The sequence below is a fragment of the Marmota monax genome, unplaced genomic scaffold (assembly GCF_021218885.2).
Source record: "Marmota monax isolate L192 unplaced genomic scaffold, Marmota_monax_Labrador192_F-V1.1 WCK01_AAM20220418_F8-fsc00004, whole genome shotgun sequence".
NCBI classification, from domain to species: domain Eukaryota; kingdom Metazoa; phylum Chordata; class Mammalia; order Rodentia; family Sciuridae; genus Marmota; species Marmota monax.
This window is the reverse complement of record NW_026692881.1, coordinates 27,219,828-27,236,505: the sequence shown is the minus strand read 5'-3', so window position 1 is coordinate 27,236,505 and position 16,678 is coordinate 27,219,828. Positions and strand designations below refer to the sequence as shown.

Genomic DNA, 16,678 nt, shown 5'->3' with positions numbered 1-16,678 from the left:
GCTCAGTGGTAGAGCACTTGCCTAGCATGCCTGAGGTCCTGGGTTCAATTCCCACTATTTGTCCTCTCCATAAAATCAAAACAAAACGAAACCCCATGTCCATTACCAGTCCCTCTCATTTTCCTTCAACCTCTCCAGCTCTAGACAACCACCAATCTGCTTTTTGCCTTTGCAGATTTGCTTGTTCCAGACATTTCATACAAACGGAGTCATACAACCTATGGCCTTTTGGGCCTGTCTTCCTTCACTGAACATATTCCCCAGGTTCATCCACGTTGGATTTCATCCCTTCTTATGGCTGCATAATATGCCACATTTATCCATTCAATAGAAAATGGACATTCAGACTATTTCTACCTTTTGACTATTATAAATAGTGCTGCTATGAATTTTCATGTGTGGACATAGGTTTTCATTTGCCTTAGGAGTAGATAACCTAGGAATAGAAATGTTGGGTCATATAGCAACTCCACATTTAATATTTTAAGGAACTGATGAATTGTTTTCCGAAGTAGCTATTCCATTTTGCATTCTTATCAGTAGCATACGAGGGCTGCCATCTCTGCACATCCTTACCCACACTTGTTTTTGTCAGCCTTTTTTATTTCCTAGTGTGTGAACATGGCAACTCACTGTGGTTCAAACTTTTTTTTTTTTGGTGGTACTGGTTATTAAACCCAAGGGCCCTCTAACCACTGAGCTACATCTTTCCTACCTCCCCATCCTTTACCCTGTTTTTTAATTGAGACAGGATCTTGCTGAGTTGTCCAGGATGGCCTGGAACTTGTGATCCTCCTTCTCAGCCTCCTGAGTTGCTGAGACCAGTAATGAGGGAGGTGGGACCACACTGACTTCAAGTATCTTTTTTTTTTTTTTTTTTTAGTACTGGAGATTGAATCTAGGGGTTCTTAACCACTGACTCATATCCCTAGCACTTTATATTTTACTTTGAGACAAGGTCTTGCTGAGTTGCTTAGGGCCTTGCTGAGTTGCTGAGGCTGGCTTTGAACTTGCAATCCTCTTGCCTCAGCCTCCGGAGCCACTGGGATTGTAGGTATGAACCATTGCACCCAGATCAAATATCTTTTAAGAAAATGTTCATAGGAGGATTTTTGCTCTGCTTTCTATGGTCAGTATTAGGAACAATTACTTAATAGTGTGGCACTGTACAGCAGACAGGATGGAAGTGGGTGAAAGAAATATACACCTGGTAACAAGACATGCAGGGACTTGGGATGATGAGGCCTTATGTTAAACCTCTCTTGTTCTGAATTTTTAGACATTTAAAAGTATAAAACAAACCCTCCCCAAATAGCATTCAAAGTTGTGATTTAGTTTGGTTGTTGTTTGATATTTTCTGTGCATGATTTTACTTTCAGGAGGATACATTCAATCTTAGTTGCAATATGTAATTAAAACAAAAATACTAATCTTGCTTCTGAAGAGGCATTTACTGCTACTGTTCTGTTTGAGTAACTTCCATGCTTATGTTTCTACTTTCTGGGGGCTTGGCCCCAGCAAGGAAAGATAATCCTCCTTTGTGGACATTCCCACAGTTAACTCCACACACATCTGGATGGCAGTTCAATAGTCCACTGTTATTCAAACAATTTGTAATCACACATACTGTGTGTCAACTAACAAGCCAGGGTGTATGGCTTTTCAGTATTCCGTAGCATTCAGCACGCACAATTTACAAATAAAATAAGAATCTACAGTAGAGACAATGGCACATTCTTCCTTGAATCACTGAGTGAAAAGAGCGTCTCTGTTGAAATACAAGACGGCGCTTGTTATTTTGACGGTAAATGAAAAAGAGGTTTGGAAAACCATATTTCATCTGTTAATTCTCTTAGCATGGGAAAGTACCATATCTGTGGCATTGAAGAATCTGGGGCTGCATGTTTCTTTAAGCTGAGCTTGAGTCAGAGATGGCCAAGTAACCACCAACAGCATGTCTGATATGCAGCTGACCAATTCCAACAGCCTTATCCCTCTAGGTCCCAGTGGGCTGCAGAAAACAGGGACGATGGCCAGATTCATCATGGTCATTTGTTTCTCTCATTATTTTCAGCTTGGAAGATGGAGGGGCGGAAGAGTTGAGTTCAAGCCCCCAAGTGGCTGATTAACAATTTTGGAAACAAAGGGTTAGATAAGGCCAGAGGAAGTGCAGTTGAGCTTGTCCTGAGAAGGAGGACTGGGGACAGGCTCTTCACACACCCGTGAGTCCCCAGACTTATGACAAGGTGGCAGAGACAGCAGTGAGGAGTGATCAGTGTGGGACTGGGAGGTGTCAGGAAACGCAGCCAGGCGCAGCTGGACGACATTCCACCTGCCCCGTCTGATTGGCAGCATGGTGGCCTCTGACCCCAAGGGGCTGTGCGCCCCACTGGGGAGCCAGCTCAGGCCCTCGAACGGATCATCTGGCTGGGTTGCTGCTGAATTCCTTAAGATTCAGGGACCAGATGATCTGGCCTTTCTTCTCCATGAGGGCTTCTCCCTAGGCTTTCCCTACTGGCTTTTTGCCCACAACACCATAACTTGACTCTCGGGCTCTGCTGGAAGGTTCTTAACAGAGGACAGCCCTCCTTCCAAGGTAAACACAGTTCTGTCACACTGCAAATGCAACGACGTTGTAAGAAAATAACCATTAAGATCCAGGTGGCTTGTGAGAGGAAGAAACTGTCACTGTATAATAGGTCATACCAGGGAGAAAAGATTAGTTTCACACTGAACTTCATGTCTTCACTTCTCTCCACTCACAAATGATAATATTAATAAATAGTTCAGTGTCTGCTCATTTCTTTTCCAATTTGTCAGGCATTTACGGAGAACCTATTATGTGCCAGGAACTGTGCTAAATCCTGGAGATATAAAGAAAAAGGAAGCAAAGTCCCTTTCCTCAAGGATCTCATGGCCTTGGAGGAGAGCCAAGTCTGTACAGAATAGTCTAGAACATGACTGGTGAATGTGACACAGAGGAGAGTGAGGAAGTGCAGAGGAAAAGATGGCTGCTCTGCCTGAGGGCTTGGAAGAGCCTCACAGAGAAGGTGACGTGCAAGCGGGGCCCCATGAGGTGAGTGGGCTCTGTCCCGACGAAGGACGCCCAGGCTCGGGGACCCTCAGGGAGCTTGTCAGGGACTGCCCACCTCACACGTGGCCCAGTGAGGCCTCCTGTTGAGATGAGGAACCCACTAGCTAGAGACCAGGAGAGGAAACTAAACTCCTTTCTGCCCTCCACTTTCGGTGTGCTGTTCACCTGCACAGTTGACAGGGTCAGATCTGGACCACGCTGCCATGACCCATCCAGACTCCATCAACCAGACAAGTACTAATCTCTGGCTGCCTGTGGACTTGGAGGACCTAGGGGTCCAGCCTGGATCTGCCCACAGGGGTGGAACTCCACCCTGGCTCTCTTCCTCATGCCCACTAGAAGGCACTGAGACCAGGGCTCAAGTAGCAAAGCAACAATGAATTGGAAAAGAAGAAAAAAACTGAAAGAAAAATGACTCAGCAACTGAACAACATCAATTTATAAATATTTTTTGATCCCCAGAAGTATGCCCTAAAATGAAAGGCGGCCATAGCCAGCTTCAGTTTTCCAGATCACTGGGGTCTCGGAGACCTTGACAGTCATCTTCACATGGATGGAGTGCTCTTGTTCTATTTTGGAGGTACCAGGGTGTTTCACACACAGAGGCTTTGCCTTAAGATCACAGGGCTGGATTAAGACCTTACACGCTGTCTCTGCCACCCCCTGGGAATGCAGGCTCCTTGCTCACAATGTACCTAAAATACCACATACCCCATCTGAGGCATCCAGGGAACAGAGGATGGAGAGACTTGTACAATTCAGCCTTATTATCTTGCTAGGACATTTTCATCATTTTTAAAATCTATTTCCTTATGGAACAAAATGAATAATTCACATCTCATTGGAATTTCTCCTTTTAAAAATAACTGTCAACTATTTAGTGGGTTTTTCTCTTGATCATTTGTAGGATAACAGAGTTCTGGGATAGGAAGGGACTACACAAGCCACCTAGAACCACAGCAGCACTGAAGGTTGCACCAGCTCTGAGAGCATCCTGGCAAGTGCTGTGTGTGTAAATACTTTTGCCAACATCAACATCATCTGTCTACTCACTTCCCAACTGAGGCTGCTCTTTTAGTGAGAAGGGTCCAATATGTGTCCAGGTAACTTTCAGCCACTAGCCCTGCATCAGGCCTATGGGTCACAGAGAAAGGTCTCCTTCTTCCACAGAACAACCCTTGTGAAAGTGGAAGAGAAATTGTCACACAGTGCTTCTCACCATCGCTCACCTCTGAATGCGCCCCAATTTGTACAGACGACCCCACTTCTGCAATTTAGATTAGACTTAGGTTTCTTATCAAAAGAGCCACTTTTAAAGTTATGCCTTGTCTTTTTTTAAAATAACTTTTAAAATTTTTTTTAAAATTGAAATATATCATTGTATGTTTTATCTTGTACAATATGATGTTATGGTCTGTCTGTACACACACACACACACACATTGTAGCATGATTAAACAGCTAATTAGCAAATGCATTTTCTCACATGATGTTATGAAGTATGTACAGACATAGAAGAATAGGTAAACTTAACTAATACTTACGTTCTCTTACATAGTCTTGTGATAGCACACAAGTTCCATTTTCTTCACATTTTCAATAATACATTGTCATTAGCTATAGTTACTTTGCTATACAGTATATTTCTTGAAATTGTTCTTTCCACTGACCTGTAGAATCCTTTGACTAACTTCTCCCCATCCCTCACCGCCCATCTCCTCCCCAACTGCCTGAGCCTCTAGTAATTACCATTATACTCCCTACTTCTATTAGATCAATAAAGTTAGGCCTTTTCCTAGCCTCCAGTTCCTGTCCTTCTTGGCTGACTGACCCAAACAACATAACTTTATTCCTTTATCCCATGCCTTTCACCTGCCACCCACCCACCTGCTCACTTGTCAACCTGTCTACTCATCTGACACTCAGTGAGGACTAACTATGTATCAGGCACTATTCCAGGGACCAGGGCAAGAGTAGTGAACAAGATTGGCACAGTGTCTGTCCCTGTATGGCTTATAACCAAGTGGCAGGATCTCGGAATAATCAAATAAATAAAGAGAATAAAGTATAATATTTTAGGAAAGGTAGACTGGGAAACACTTTCTGAGGAGTGACATTAAACTGATAACTGAAGGAAAAGGAACAGCTGGCCAAGTGAAGATCTGGAGGAATAACCTTCCAGGAAAAAAATAATCTTATAAGTATCTCTACCTATCTATACCTTTATACATATAAAATTATATTGTTTTAAACTCAACCATTCTAAATAGAGTTATTTGTAAATTCTACTTTACCTGCTTGGAGCAACCCCAAATCAAATTCATCAATCCCTGTCTCTGCGGTCCATAGAATACGTTGCTTTTCTGCAGAATTTCAATTAAAGAAGGTCTGGTAGTAGTTGCAGTGCCATGGGGGACTCAATGACCATACTGACAGAATATTAATTTCAACTAACTTGCAGGATTTCTGAGTAGTTGAGGAAGAACAGGATATTTAACGAAAAGCCAATTCACATAACTCAAGAATAGGCTTTGTGTGTTCTAACCAATTAAACCTCCTCTAGTTTTTAACAGCTTTGTTTATGAAGCCCATATTGAAAATTAAATGTTTATTACAATTTTTTGAAGGTGAGGTATAGAACTTGGCACAGTATTGATTAATAACTTGTGGATGGCTGGTGTGAGGAAACCAGTTTTGAACCCAACTGTAAACAATGCATGGGGCAGAGTGTTTCAGCTATTTGTATGCTTGGGGCTTGCCAATTTGTAATTAGTTGCAGATTTTCAATTACTTCTCAGCAAACAAAACAGTTTTATTTGCGTTGTTTACTTGGCATTTAATTTAAGAAGAATCCAATTGACTGTTTTTAGAGACAGATGAATTAGGAGGGTTGGGATAAAATAAATAGATACATTTTGAGTAGCCCTACATCTGCATTTTTGTTTTGAGTGAAACAAATGTACAAAACTTGGCCTAAATTCAATCAACTCTATCACACAATCTCAAAATGCCTCCTGTGCAATTTGTCAAAAAGAAGATTTTTGGCAACTGCATATGAAACTCTTGAGATTTGTAATGAAGAACATAATCAGAGAGAGAGGAAAAAAAGCAAAGTTGCATTTTCTGCTAATTGAAACTGGTAAACCACTGTGGGTAACTTAAATTCAAGAGAAGATCAGAATTACTATTTTGAATGTTAGCCCCTGTTCTGTGCTTCACACTCGCTCTGTCCATGACTGGGGGCTCCTTGCAGGCCCTCAGTTTTTTTCTTTGGAGAAGAAAATTCCAATTGCTCAACAAAATATTTACTGAGGACCTACACAGTGGTTAGTGCTAGAGATGGAAATGAAGAAGGAAAGAAATTGACCTTCAAGAAGCTCAGTTTTGGTGGAAAAAGGATAGAAATTTAATTAAAGGTGAGCTACAGGCAACAGGGGTAAGGAAAGCGCTGGAATTAGAAGGGAGGAACTCGCTCTGACCAGTGGTGAGGAAAGAAGGTAAAATGTAAAGGACTTAAGGGAGGAATGGATTCTTGCAGTTGGGGGAAAAGGAAGGATATTTTGTGGTGAGGGAGTAGGATACAAAAAGGGACACCACGTGTCAGAGCCCCAGGTTTGATGTGGCTGGATCTGGCACAGCCAGTCAGATGAGGGATGGGAATGAGGTGGAGGGCGTGGTGCGGGTGCAGGCGAATGGCAGCTGGCAATGGCAAGGAGCCTGCACCCTATCTGAAAGCAGGCAGGAGCCCCTGGAGAGCATGAGGCAGGGCAGGCAGCCATAGGGTCAGATGGGTCTGCACTTGAACAAGACCATCTGGGGAATGAACGGTGTCTGAAAACGGGCAGGAGCAGTGGAGCTGACTGGGTATTTCAGAGGTGGAATCCACATAACTTAAAAAACAACTAGTCAAAGGAGTGAGAGCAGAGAGGAGGCCTGTGATGACATCATTCAAGTCAGAGAATGTATGAAGGAAATAACTGACAGGATGATAAACACACACACACACACACACACACACACACACCCCAGAAATGCCACAGTAAAGTATTACAGCAAAGCTCAAAAACACTATGCTAAATGAAAGAAGTCAGCCACAGAAGGTCCCATGTCATATGACTCCATTGATATGAAATATCCAGTGTGAGTGAATCCACAGAGACGTGGGCTGGGGCACTGGGAACTGCCACTTAACAGGTTCAGAGCTTCCTTTTGGGGTAAGGAGAATGCTTCGGAACTAAATAGTTGGAGGAACTGGTTGGATAACATTGTGAATGTCTTGAAGGACGAGTGGTGCACTTCAAAATGGTTAACTTTGTGTTGTGTGAATTTCGATTTAAAAAAAAAAAGCACAAAACCAAACAAGTAAAATAAAAACAAAAAAACAAAACCAAACCCCCCCCCCCAAAAAACCAAAAATAAAAACAAAACCCTAAAACACCACAGCAGCCCATGGAATCTTGGATTCCAGAGCTGCACAGACCAAGAATTTCCCCTTAAACCCAACTGATATCAGCGCAGAGAGGCCTGGGGAAGGCACGCTAGTGCCCATTTGGTGAGCATGATATCCTTCCCTCGAAGGTCTGGGCTGGTGCCTACTTGGGAATGGGCAAGAACCTCATTCCTTGTAGGTGTACCCTCTAGTTGGGGACCTCCACCTCTGCTGTATCAAACTCTGGCTAACCTAGTAATGTGAGTAGTTGGTCTGGGAGGGAAAGCAGCAAAGCACACAGAGAGGAGAGGGGAGCGGGGCCAGGAAACAGTAAGAAAAACTTTCTGGCATTCATATTGGTCATCAGTAGCCCTGGGGGAATAAAGGGCTCCCTGATGCTCAGTGCATCATCAGGAAGATTAATTAACATTTGTAAAGGCCACACACAATGTGAAAAGCCCAGTAATGGATCTCCAAAAGCTGGAGTCCCTGTTTTCCAGAAGGGTCATGAAACAAGGAGTGGAAAATATTCCCTAGAAGACAGGGCTGGATGACCTCGGCCATGAAGAACATTGCAAAGAAACGACTGGGCTTGTCTGGGATTCTCTTCATTCTCAAGTTGAATCTGATCTGACAGATGTGGTGAGTAATTAAACCCTTGTCCATTCATAGTCTGAATGCCTGCACTGCACAGAGAATGGGGCAGGAATAATGAGAGGCACAGCCCCTCCGGGACTATTCAGGAGTGCTCAAATTTGCATGGTCACATGAACCCGAAGGAAGTGGATTATGCTGGCCCGGCCAGGAAGTGGAGACCGCCAAAGCTTTCTGATTTGCATAAATCATAGGGCTGGAAGGCAGAGAGGCTTAAGGGCTCTTGGAGGAGGCCAGCTGTAGCTGCCTTTCCTTGAATCCAGCACACTGCTGTGGTTAGATGCTGCCTCAGAAAAGCTGTAGAGGTAATTTAACTTGTGATGTCATTTACTCAAAAAGTTTTGTCAATATATACCCTTGCCTTTCCAAACATGTGATTTTTTTTTTTTTAACGAGTTGCTGCATAGTCTCCCAGTGAATGGTTTCCTTTAATTACCTCAAAAAAAAAAAAAAAAAAAAGGTGATCTGGTAAAGGGTAAATTCATTTTATTATGATTACTGCTGTCAAATAATTTCTAATTGTGTGACAAGTTGCTTAAGCAAAGAATTGTCTGTGGCATTAAAAAGTAGTTAATGTCTCTCAGAAAGGATTATTTTCTTTTTAAGTTTCAAGTGAAGGCTACTGATTAATTAATCCATTTACATAAAACTGTCTTAGATGAGTTACCTGCAAAGATAAAGCGTGAAATCTATCCTGTTATGTGGAATGAACATATAGAGGTACTCTACCAAAAGCAAATAGAAGTAATCAATTAAAAACAAATGTCAAAAATTTCATTGTATTCTATGTGATATGGGCGACGTCACTGACACAACTGAGTAATTTCCTTAACTGGGCCTTCCCATCTATACTTGCTAGGGTTTGGATATGAGGTGTTCTCCCAAAACTCTTGTTAATGCAGGAATGTTCAGAGATGAAACGGATTGTGAGAGCTGCAACCCAGTTTGAATGGACTGACTGGGCAGTAACTGTAGGAAGGGGTATGGCTGGAGAAGAGGGTCATGGCGGGGCTGGGGGTCGTGCCCTGGAAGAGTTCATTTTCCTCGAGGCCCCTTCTTCTCCCTCCCTGCTTCCTAGCTGCTGTGAACGGAGCAGCTTTCCTCCACCACACCCTGCACCACGACGCTCTGCCTTATCCTGAGCCCAGAGCAATGGACTTGGCCGACCATGGACTACACCTCTGGAACCATGAACCAAAATAAAATTTCTATCCTCTAAGTTGTTCTTATTTTGGTCACAGCAAAGAAAAACTGTTAAAAACACCAGTTTTATACAATTTTCTTATGGAAAGGCATGTAAAATTACATGGTGATTTTAAGAGATTAGGTGCACATGTCCTTTCCATTTGCCGCCTACATGTGGTTCACTGCATGTTACCTCCCGTGCTGGCAGGTACCAGTTGACCAAGTTGGGCTAAAGTCTTCCAACTTTTGCCCCCTTCAGTTCTGCACGAGTCCTACCCTGACACAGTCATCACAGACCTGGAGTGCAACAAGGGAGGCAGAGACTTACTCGTGAAAAACTGGAATTCCTTGATCACTTTAATATATATAATTAAATGGAAAGTATGCATTACCCAGACTAATTATATATAATTTCTTGGCATTAGGTATAAATTATTCAGACTGTACCCAGGGGGAGGGGAATAAAAGGATTCTTTATAGCAGAATTTTCATTGTAGAACCCATCTCCAGCAAATCCCTTCTTCCTAGCATCTTAAGTTGTCTTCAGTGACTTCAGTCTGTTCCCAAGCCGAAGCTGTGCAGCCATTTCTGCAGTAGGAATTAGTCTTTTCAGAGCTACTGACTGGATTTATCACATAAAGTGGTTAAATGCGATGCTGAGAAGAGTGGAACAGAGAGAGAGAAAAGAGGAGAGAACAAAGATGAGGAGATGGAGAAAGAAGGAAAAAGAGAACTAGGGGGCAGGGGAAAGAGCTTCCGCTCCCCCTGTGTCCCAGCTGTAATAAACAGGAGGAAGAAATGCCTGGTCTCAGTCTCGGGGACTGATAAGAGATGACAGGAGTGCCCACATATCACCTGTCAAAGGGCTCCACGTGTCGGTGAACTGGCAGGAAGTGAGAAACTCTGGTTCGCTGGCCCCTCACCATCCCTCACTGTAAATGAATCAAAAGTCAGAGCAACAGTCTTTATTTTGGACTGACAAGTTCAAGTTGCAAGGTGACTATCAGTTGGCAGGCCCTCTCTCTAGTTCATGAAGGTGGCAGAAAGAAGGGATTATCGATCAACTTTGGGAGGGACATTCTCATTAGCAGAAATGGAAGACTCAAGATCTAACAAAGTCCTTAGGAATGCAGAGAATTGAGAACCACAGCATGAAGGAAATCTCTAGTTTGTGGGTGGCTGTTCTCTCTCTCAAAAGGCCCATTTCCACCTTTAAAATAAAGCAGATTGCTGGTGCCCATGGCACAGGCCTGTAACACCAGCTACTGAGGAGACTGAGGTAAGAGTATCATAAGTTTGTGCCAGGCGCAGTGGCTCACGCCTGTAATTCCAGCAGCTCAGGAGGCTGAGGCAGGAGGATCACGACTTCAAAGCCAGCCTCAGCAAAAGCGAGGCACTAAGGAACTCAGTGAGACCCTGTCTCCAAATAAGATACAAAACAGGGTTAGGGATGTGGCTCAGTGGTTCAGTGCCCCTGAGTTCAATCCCAGGTACCACCTCACCACCAAAAAAACAAAACAAAACAAAAAAACCCAAAATAGTACTGCAAGTTTGAGGCCAGTCTGGGCAACTTAAGAAGACAATGTCTCAAGCTGAGGAAAAAAAAAAATACTGGGATGTAATAGAATGCCCTGAGTCCAATCCCCAGTACCTTAAAAACAAACAACAACAACATCTAAATTACCACCAACAACCTCAGATTGTTCACGTGTTCTGAAGAGCTCAGTGAGATCTGGACAGAGAGCAAGGACCACTTTTACGTCCTTTTGCTAAGGAATCTGCTCTCCTTTCTAGTCAGTGAGACCCAGGTCCAGAGACATCAGAAAGCTAATCTAGGAGATGCTGCTGGGGAGAGAGGTCCTGATGTTGGGGCGTCTGAATTCAAGATTCTTAGGCTTGGCTGTTGGCCTTGGAACTTTCTGGAAGTATCAGGTTTGCAACTCACAGAGTTAGAAGAGTCTCCAGAAACACAGGACATTAGCATGGGTAGTATCACAGTAGCCCTGAAGAAAACTACATTGGCTCATTTTAACTGCAGTTCTTGCTGTGTACATACCACGGGAGGTGCAATTTCTAAACCGCCTGTGATTTGTTCGAGATTCCTTGGAATCCTCATCTATTTGTGCTGTCTCTTGTTACTTTGGTTGTGTATTTTGAATCTACTGAAATTCATGGAGGGAAAGCCCTCCTAAGATTCTCCATGAAGCTACAACTTCTTAACTTCATGTGATCCTAGTTTTTTCAATTGTAAAACTAAGACAGTGATTTCTAGCTTTTGGAATGGTTGATAGTTAATAGGGAGCACATTGCTTGGCACAAAAAATGCCCCCAACAATGGTAATTACAATTACTAATACAGGAAAAGAGGTGAGAGTGTTTAAGGCTGTGAAAACCACTTTATTTTCCAATTTTTCTTCCCAGAGGTTTAAACTGTTCAGATCTGTTTGCATTTGTTTTGGTCTCTGCTGATAGCAACACATTATTTAAGGAAAGTAATCCAAGAGAAACAGACGCTCCATGTCACTGACCTCTTCAAGTGACACCTTTTTCATTAATTATTACCCTTCAGTGACGGCTGTGGCCAGTTTCTACTCCTTCTACAGCTTCTGTGAGTTCTAGGGCAAGGGGTCGTTTGGAAACAGTTCTCATCAAGGAGCACAGGACTACACACACACCCTTCGTAAACTTTTAAGAGAAAAAAAACAAAAAACCTAAAGGACAGTGTGACTGCTGAGAAGTTGGACAGACCTATTTCTCAGGCCAGCACAGCCACTTAAGAGGGGCAGGATCTGAGTCAGCTGCTTCCTGCCTTGCAAAAGAGAATAATAAAAACACTGATCTCTTAGAGCTATTGTGAAGATTTGGGAAAAAAACCCCACTAATATAAAGTGCGCAGTCCCATGCCTGGTACATGGAATGGTTCCCGTAATCAGGGGCCAGCTTATGACTGCGAAACTCCCAGATTGGAGGCGGGGCATTGGTGCACGCTTCATGTTACACATTGGTGGAGAACATCTGGGTTAAGTGGAGCCCCTGCTCACCCCTAAGTATGACTATTTTCTTTTCTTCCACTTCAGGAAATTTGTTTGTACTCAAAAATAGTCATTAAGCTGGGTGTGGTGGCACACACCTATAGTCCCAGTGATTTGGGAGTCTGAGGCAGGAGAATCACAGATTCAAGGCCAGCCTCAGCAACTTAGCAAGACCCTTAAAGGACTGGGGATATAGCTCAGGGATAGAGTGCCCCTGGGCTCCAGCCCCATTTCTGAGGGCAGGGGACAGTCATTAAGCTGAGCCCTTGTGTTCACAGGGGTGGTGACACCTGGGGTTATCAGTCCTTTTGTTTGTGAAGACAAAGGTCACATGGGATTTCAGCAATTGTGCATGTTCTGGGTCCACAGATAGTGGACAGGCTCCATAGTGTCTCAGGTACAGTGAGTTGGACAATGTTCTTTTTATGAGCTCTGCAAGCTGTGTTGATCAGAAGGGATGTTAAAAAGCAGTCGTTTCCAGACATTTCTAGTTCACTTAGTAGTTGTTGATAAATGTAAACCAGTTGTTCTGCAACGGATACCTGCACACCCTCAACTACCAATTTCACCAGCTGTGTAAGACATTCTCAATTTTTCTTCTTTTATTTTTAGCAGATTATGTTTTGAATTGTATTCAATCAAAAAAAAAATAATAATAAAAGAAAAGAAAAAGAAAAAAGAGAACAAAGAAGGAAACCTGTCTTTTCATGCAGGGCTCCAGAGAATCTGAGTTGTCCTGAGGTAAAATCCCTTCCTGTGATAAGTGAGACAGCTGATGACTTTTGAGTGTGCACTGTTATCCTCTCCCCCAGGAGACACACCAAGTTAGTGCAGCCCCAGCTGCTGGGTGGAGCAGGGCATGCTGGGAGTGGGGTATAGACTCACTGGGGCTAGGGCTGCTGAGATAGGGGAGGCAAGGTACAGACTCAATTCCTTATGGCAGTTGTTCCTCCAGCTGCCACAAGTCTCGAGAGCTAAAGGTGACTTTTCCAAAGCCAGTTTTTATTTATTTATATTTTGGTACTGGGAATTAACCCAGGGAAGATATGCCACTGAACTACATCCCCAATCTTTTCATTTTTTTGAGATACTGGGATAGTCTTGCTAAGTTGCTCAGGCTGGCTTCCAACTCGTGATCCTCTTGTCTCAGCCTCCCAAGTCACTGTGGTCATAGGTGTGTGCCATCACACATGGCAGTAGTTTTTTTTTGTGTGTGGGGGGTACCGGGGATTGAACTCGGGGGCACTCAACCACTGAGCCACATTCCAACCCTGTTTTGTATTTTATTAGAGACAGGGTCTCACTGAGTTGCTTAGTGCCCCTCTTTTGCTGAGGCTGGCTTTGAACTCACAATCCTCCTGTCTTAGCCTCCTAAGACCCTGGAATTACAGGCGTGCACCACTGCACCGGGCAAAAGTCCAATTTTTAAAAGACAAGATGTTGGATTCCTTCAAAGAACAAATTTTTATGAACTCTGAATCCTCAGGGAAGGCAGAAAGAGAGGACAGAAAAAGGTGGAAGAAAGGAAAAAACAGAGAGTATATGACACTATCTTTCCCCCCCTTTCATTTATATAATCTTATTTGGAAGATGAAACACATTATTTTCTTCCCAATGGTGTCATGACCACTTTAGTTTTTCTGTTCTGAAAATGGACGATGTTTGTTACTATGCTTTGTTATTTTACACAATGTGTATATGGACTCTTGGAATAAGAGTCTCAGGACACCTATAGTGAGGATCAGCAACTTAATGTTATTCTACTTATTCCCTATTCTATGAGAAACATTTTCTTTTCTTTCTTTCTTTTGGTACTGGGTATTGAATCCAGGGGCACTTTACCACTGAGCTATATCCCAGACCCATTTTTTATAAATTCATTTATTTATTTTTTAGTTGTAGTTGAACATAATACCTTCATTTTATTTATTTATTTTTATGTGGTGCTGAGGATCGAACCCAGGGCCTCGCACGTGCTAGACGAATGCTCTACTGCTTAGGCACAGTCCCAGCCCATTCCTAAAACTTTTTATTTTTTATTTTCAGACAGGGTCTTGCTGAGTTTCTTTGGACCTCACGAAGCCCAAAATGATGAGGCTGGCCTGGAACTTATCATGGTCCTGCCTCAGCCTTCTGAGCTGCTGGGATTACAAGTATGTGCCACCGTGCCTGGCTCTATGAGAATCTTCAGGGAAGGCAATAACTGCTTAGAATTATTTCGTCTCATACTTTCTTTTGTAAGTGACTTCAGCTTCCTAGGAATTATCAGAATTCTTTTTCTTGCAGGCTATCATTTGTGAAACAGTATGGCTCCTCCTTTTGGAGGGCAATCAAGGCTCTGCCTGGATTCAGTGGAGGTTCATGGGATGCCTCCATGTGCCCTGCTCCAGGCGTGCTCTGTGGAGGTGTGCAGTGGAGGAAGCCAGGCAAGACCAACATGGCAGTAGGGTGGATGAAGGCATCCTGGGTTTGACTGCTGCTGCTTCTCAGACCATCTGAATGAAGGACAAGGTTTTGTTTTTTCATTTTTGACTTGTTGAGGGCTGATGAGGGGTGCTGTTTCCATGGCAAGTATGCAGCTCCTACAACATGCACTTCACCAAGAACTTGACAGCACCCTAAATGGCTTGGGCTCTGTTCTATGACAGAAGTCCCCTGACATGTCCTTGGACAATAAGGCAGCATCAAAGTGATAAGCTTTTTAAAAAAATGTTTACTCTTTTTTTTTTTTTAATTTTTAAGGTGTAATTGGACTCAATGCCTTTATTTTATTTACTTGTTTTTAATGTGGTGCTGAGGATCAAACCCAGGGCCTTGCACGTGCTAGGCGAGCGCTCTACCACTGAGCCACAGCCCAGCCCAAAATGTCTACTCTTAATGTGTGTACTGATGATGTCATAGACTGACAGGAAATAGTTGATGGATTGGAATCAGGAGTAGCTCTAAACTGAAGGAGAAAAAATGTTCAGTGCAGTGATCCACAACTGGTACCCTGAAGGGATCAAAGTGGCACTGAAGATCAAAAATAAGAATGACGGGGGCTGGGGCTGTAGCTCAGTGGGAGGGCACCTGACTAGCATGGGTGAGGCGCTGGGTTCGATCCTTAGCACCCCATAAAATGAAACAAATAAATAAAGGCATTCTGTCCATCTATAACTACAGAAGTAATAATAATAATAAAAAAAAGAATGGACAGACACATGAAATGGAGATAAACCAGGTGTTTCTAATGATGTACAAAAACAAACAAGCCTCACTGGTCATTTTTGGAGGTTGCTGGTACAATTTGATGTTCTAAAAATTATTAAATAAATATATAACCACTTATGCTGCTTTTCTTATATGACCTATATTTCAGAGTACCCAAATAGTTGATGATGGTGAGTTTTTTTATATAAAAGAATAACACTGGGCTGGAGCTGTAGCTCAGTGGCAGAGTGCTTGCCAAGCATGTGTAAGGCACTGGGCTTGACCCTTGGCACCACATAAAAATGAAACAAATAAAATAAAGGCACACTGTCCACCTACAGTTACAAGCAATTAAAAAGAAAAATGCTAATAAATGCAGAAAGAATGACAGGAAACAAAAGTCACCACACCACAACCCTCAATGAGCATAGGCATAACCAACACAATGACTACTAAAACTATTTGATGAGCAGGTTGATAGAGAAGGCCATATGGATAGTCAGGCTGACCATAATTAAACCCACTGATCAATGTGTTTGTGTGTGTGTGTATATAGGAGATAGCCAGATGCTGGGGATTAATTCCAGGGTTGCTCTATGACCGAGCTACATCTCCAGTCCTTTTTTGAGACAAGTGTCTCTCTGAGTTGCACAGGACAGCCTCAAAATTTCAATCTTCCTGCCTTAGTCTCCTGAGTAGCTGGGATCACAGCTGAGAGTCAACATGCTTAGCTCTACTGATCAGTCTTTTTTTTTTGGTACTAGGGATTGAACCCAGTGTTCTACCACTGAGCTACTTTCCCAGCTCTTTTATCATCATCATCATCATCATTATTTTTGAGAGAGGGTCCAGCTACGTGGTTTAGGCCTTGCTCATTTGCTGAGACTGGCCTTAAACTTGCCATCCTTCTGCCTCAGCCTTTTGAGTTGCTGGAATTATAGGCATGCACCATTGTTCCCAGTCACTGATCAATTTGATGTAGGTAAAAATGATTCAATCAGACACCATATGCTTCCTGATGAGATAAAACTGAACCTGCCTCTCACTGAGTCATTAGACCTAACCACTAGTGTACAGGAAATATGGAGGAAAGAGG

The 16,678-nt window shown here is 43.0% G+C and overlaps 1 protein-coding gene and 1 long non-coding RNA gene across 7 annotated transcripts in view; one reads left to right on the top strand and one right to left on the bottom strand.

The window, feature by feature from the left end:
- The window catches only part of Vti1a (vesicle transport through interaction with t-SNAREs 1A), a 343,300-nt gene that overhangs the window by 77,106 nt on the left and 249,516 nt on the right, over window positions 1-16,678 (bottom strand). The gene's annotated exons all lie outside the window — the stretch shown is intronic.
- Window positions 12,792-15,690, top strand: LOC124096201 (uncharacterized). The gene is made up of 3 exons (XR_006852807.2): window positions 12,792-12,969; window positions 14,440-14,546; window positions 14,680-15,690. It is a non-coding gene; the product is annotated as an uncharacterized LOC124096201 (long non-coding RNA).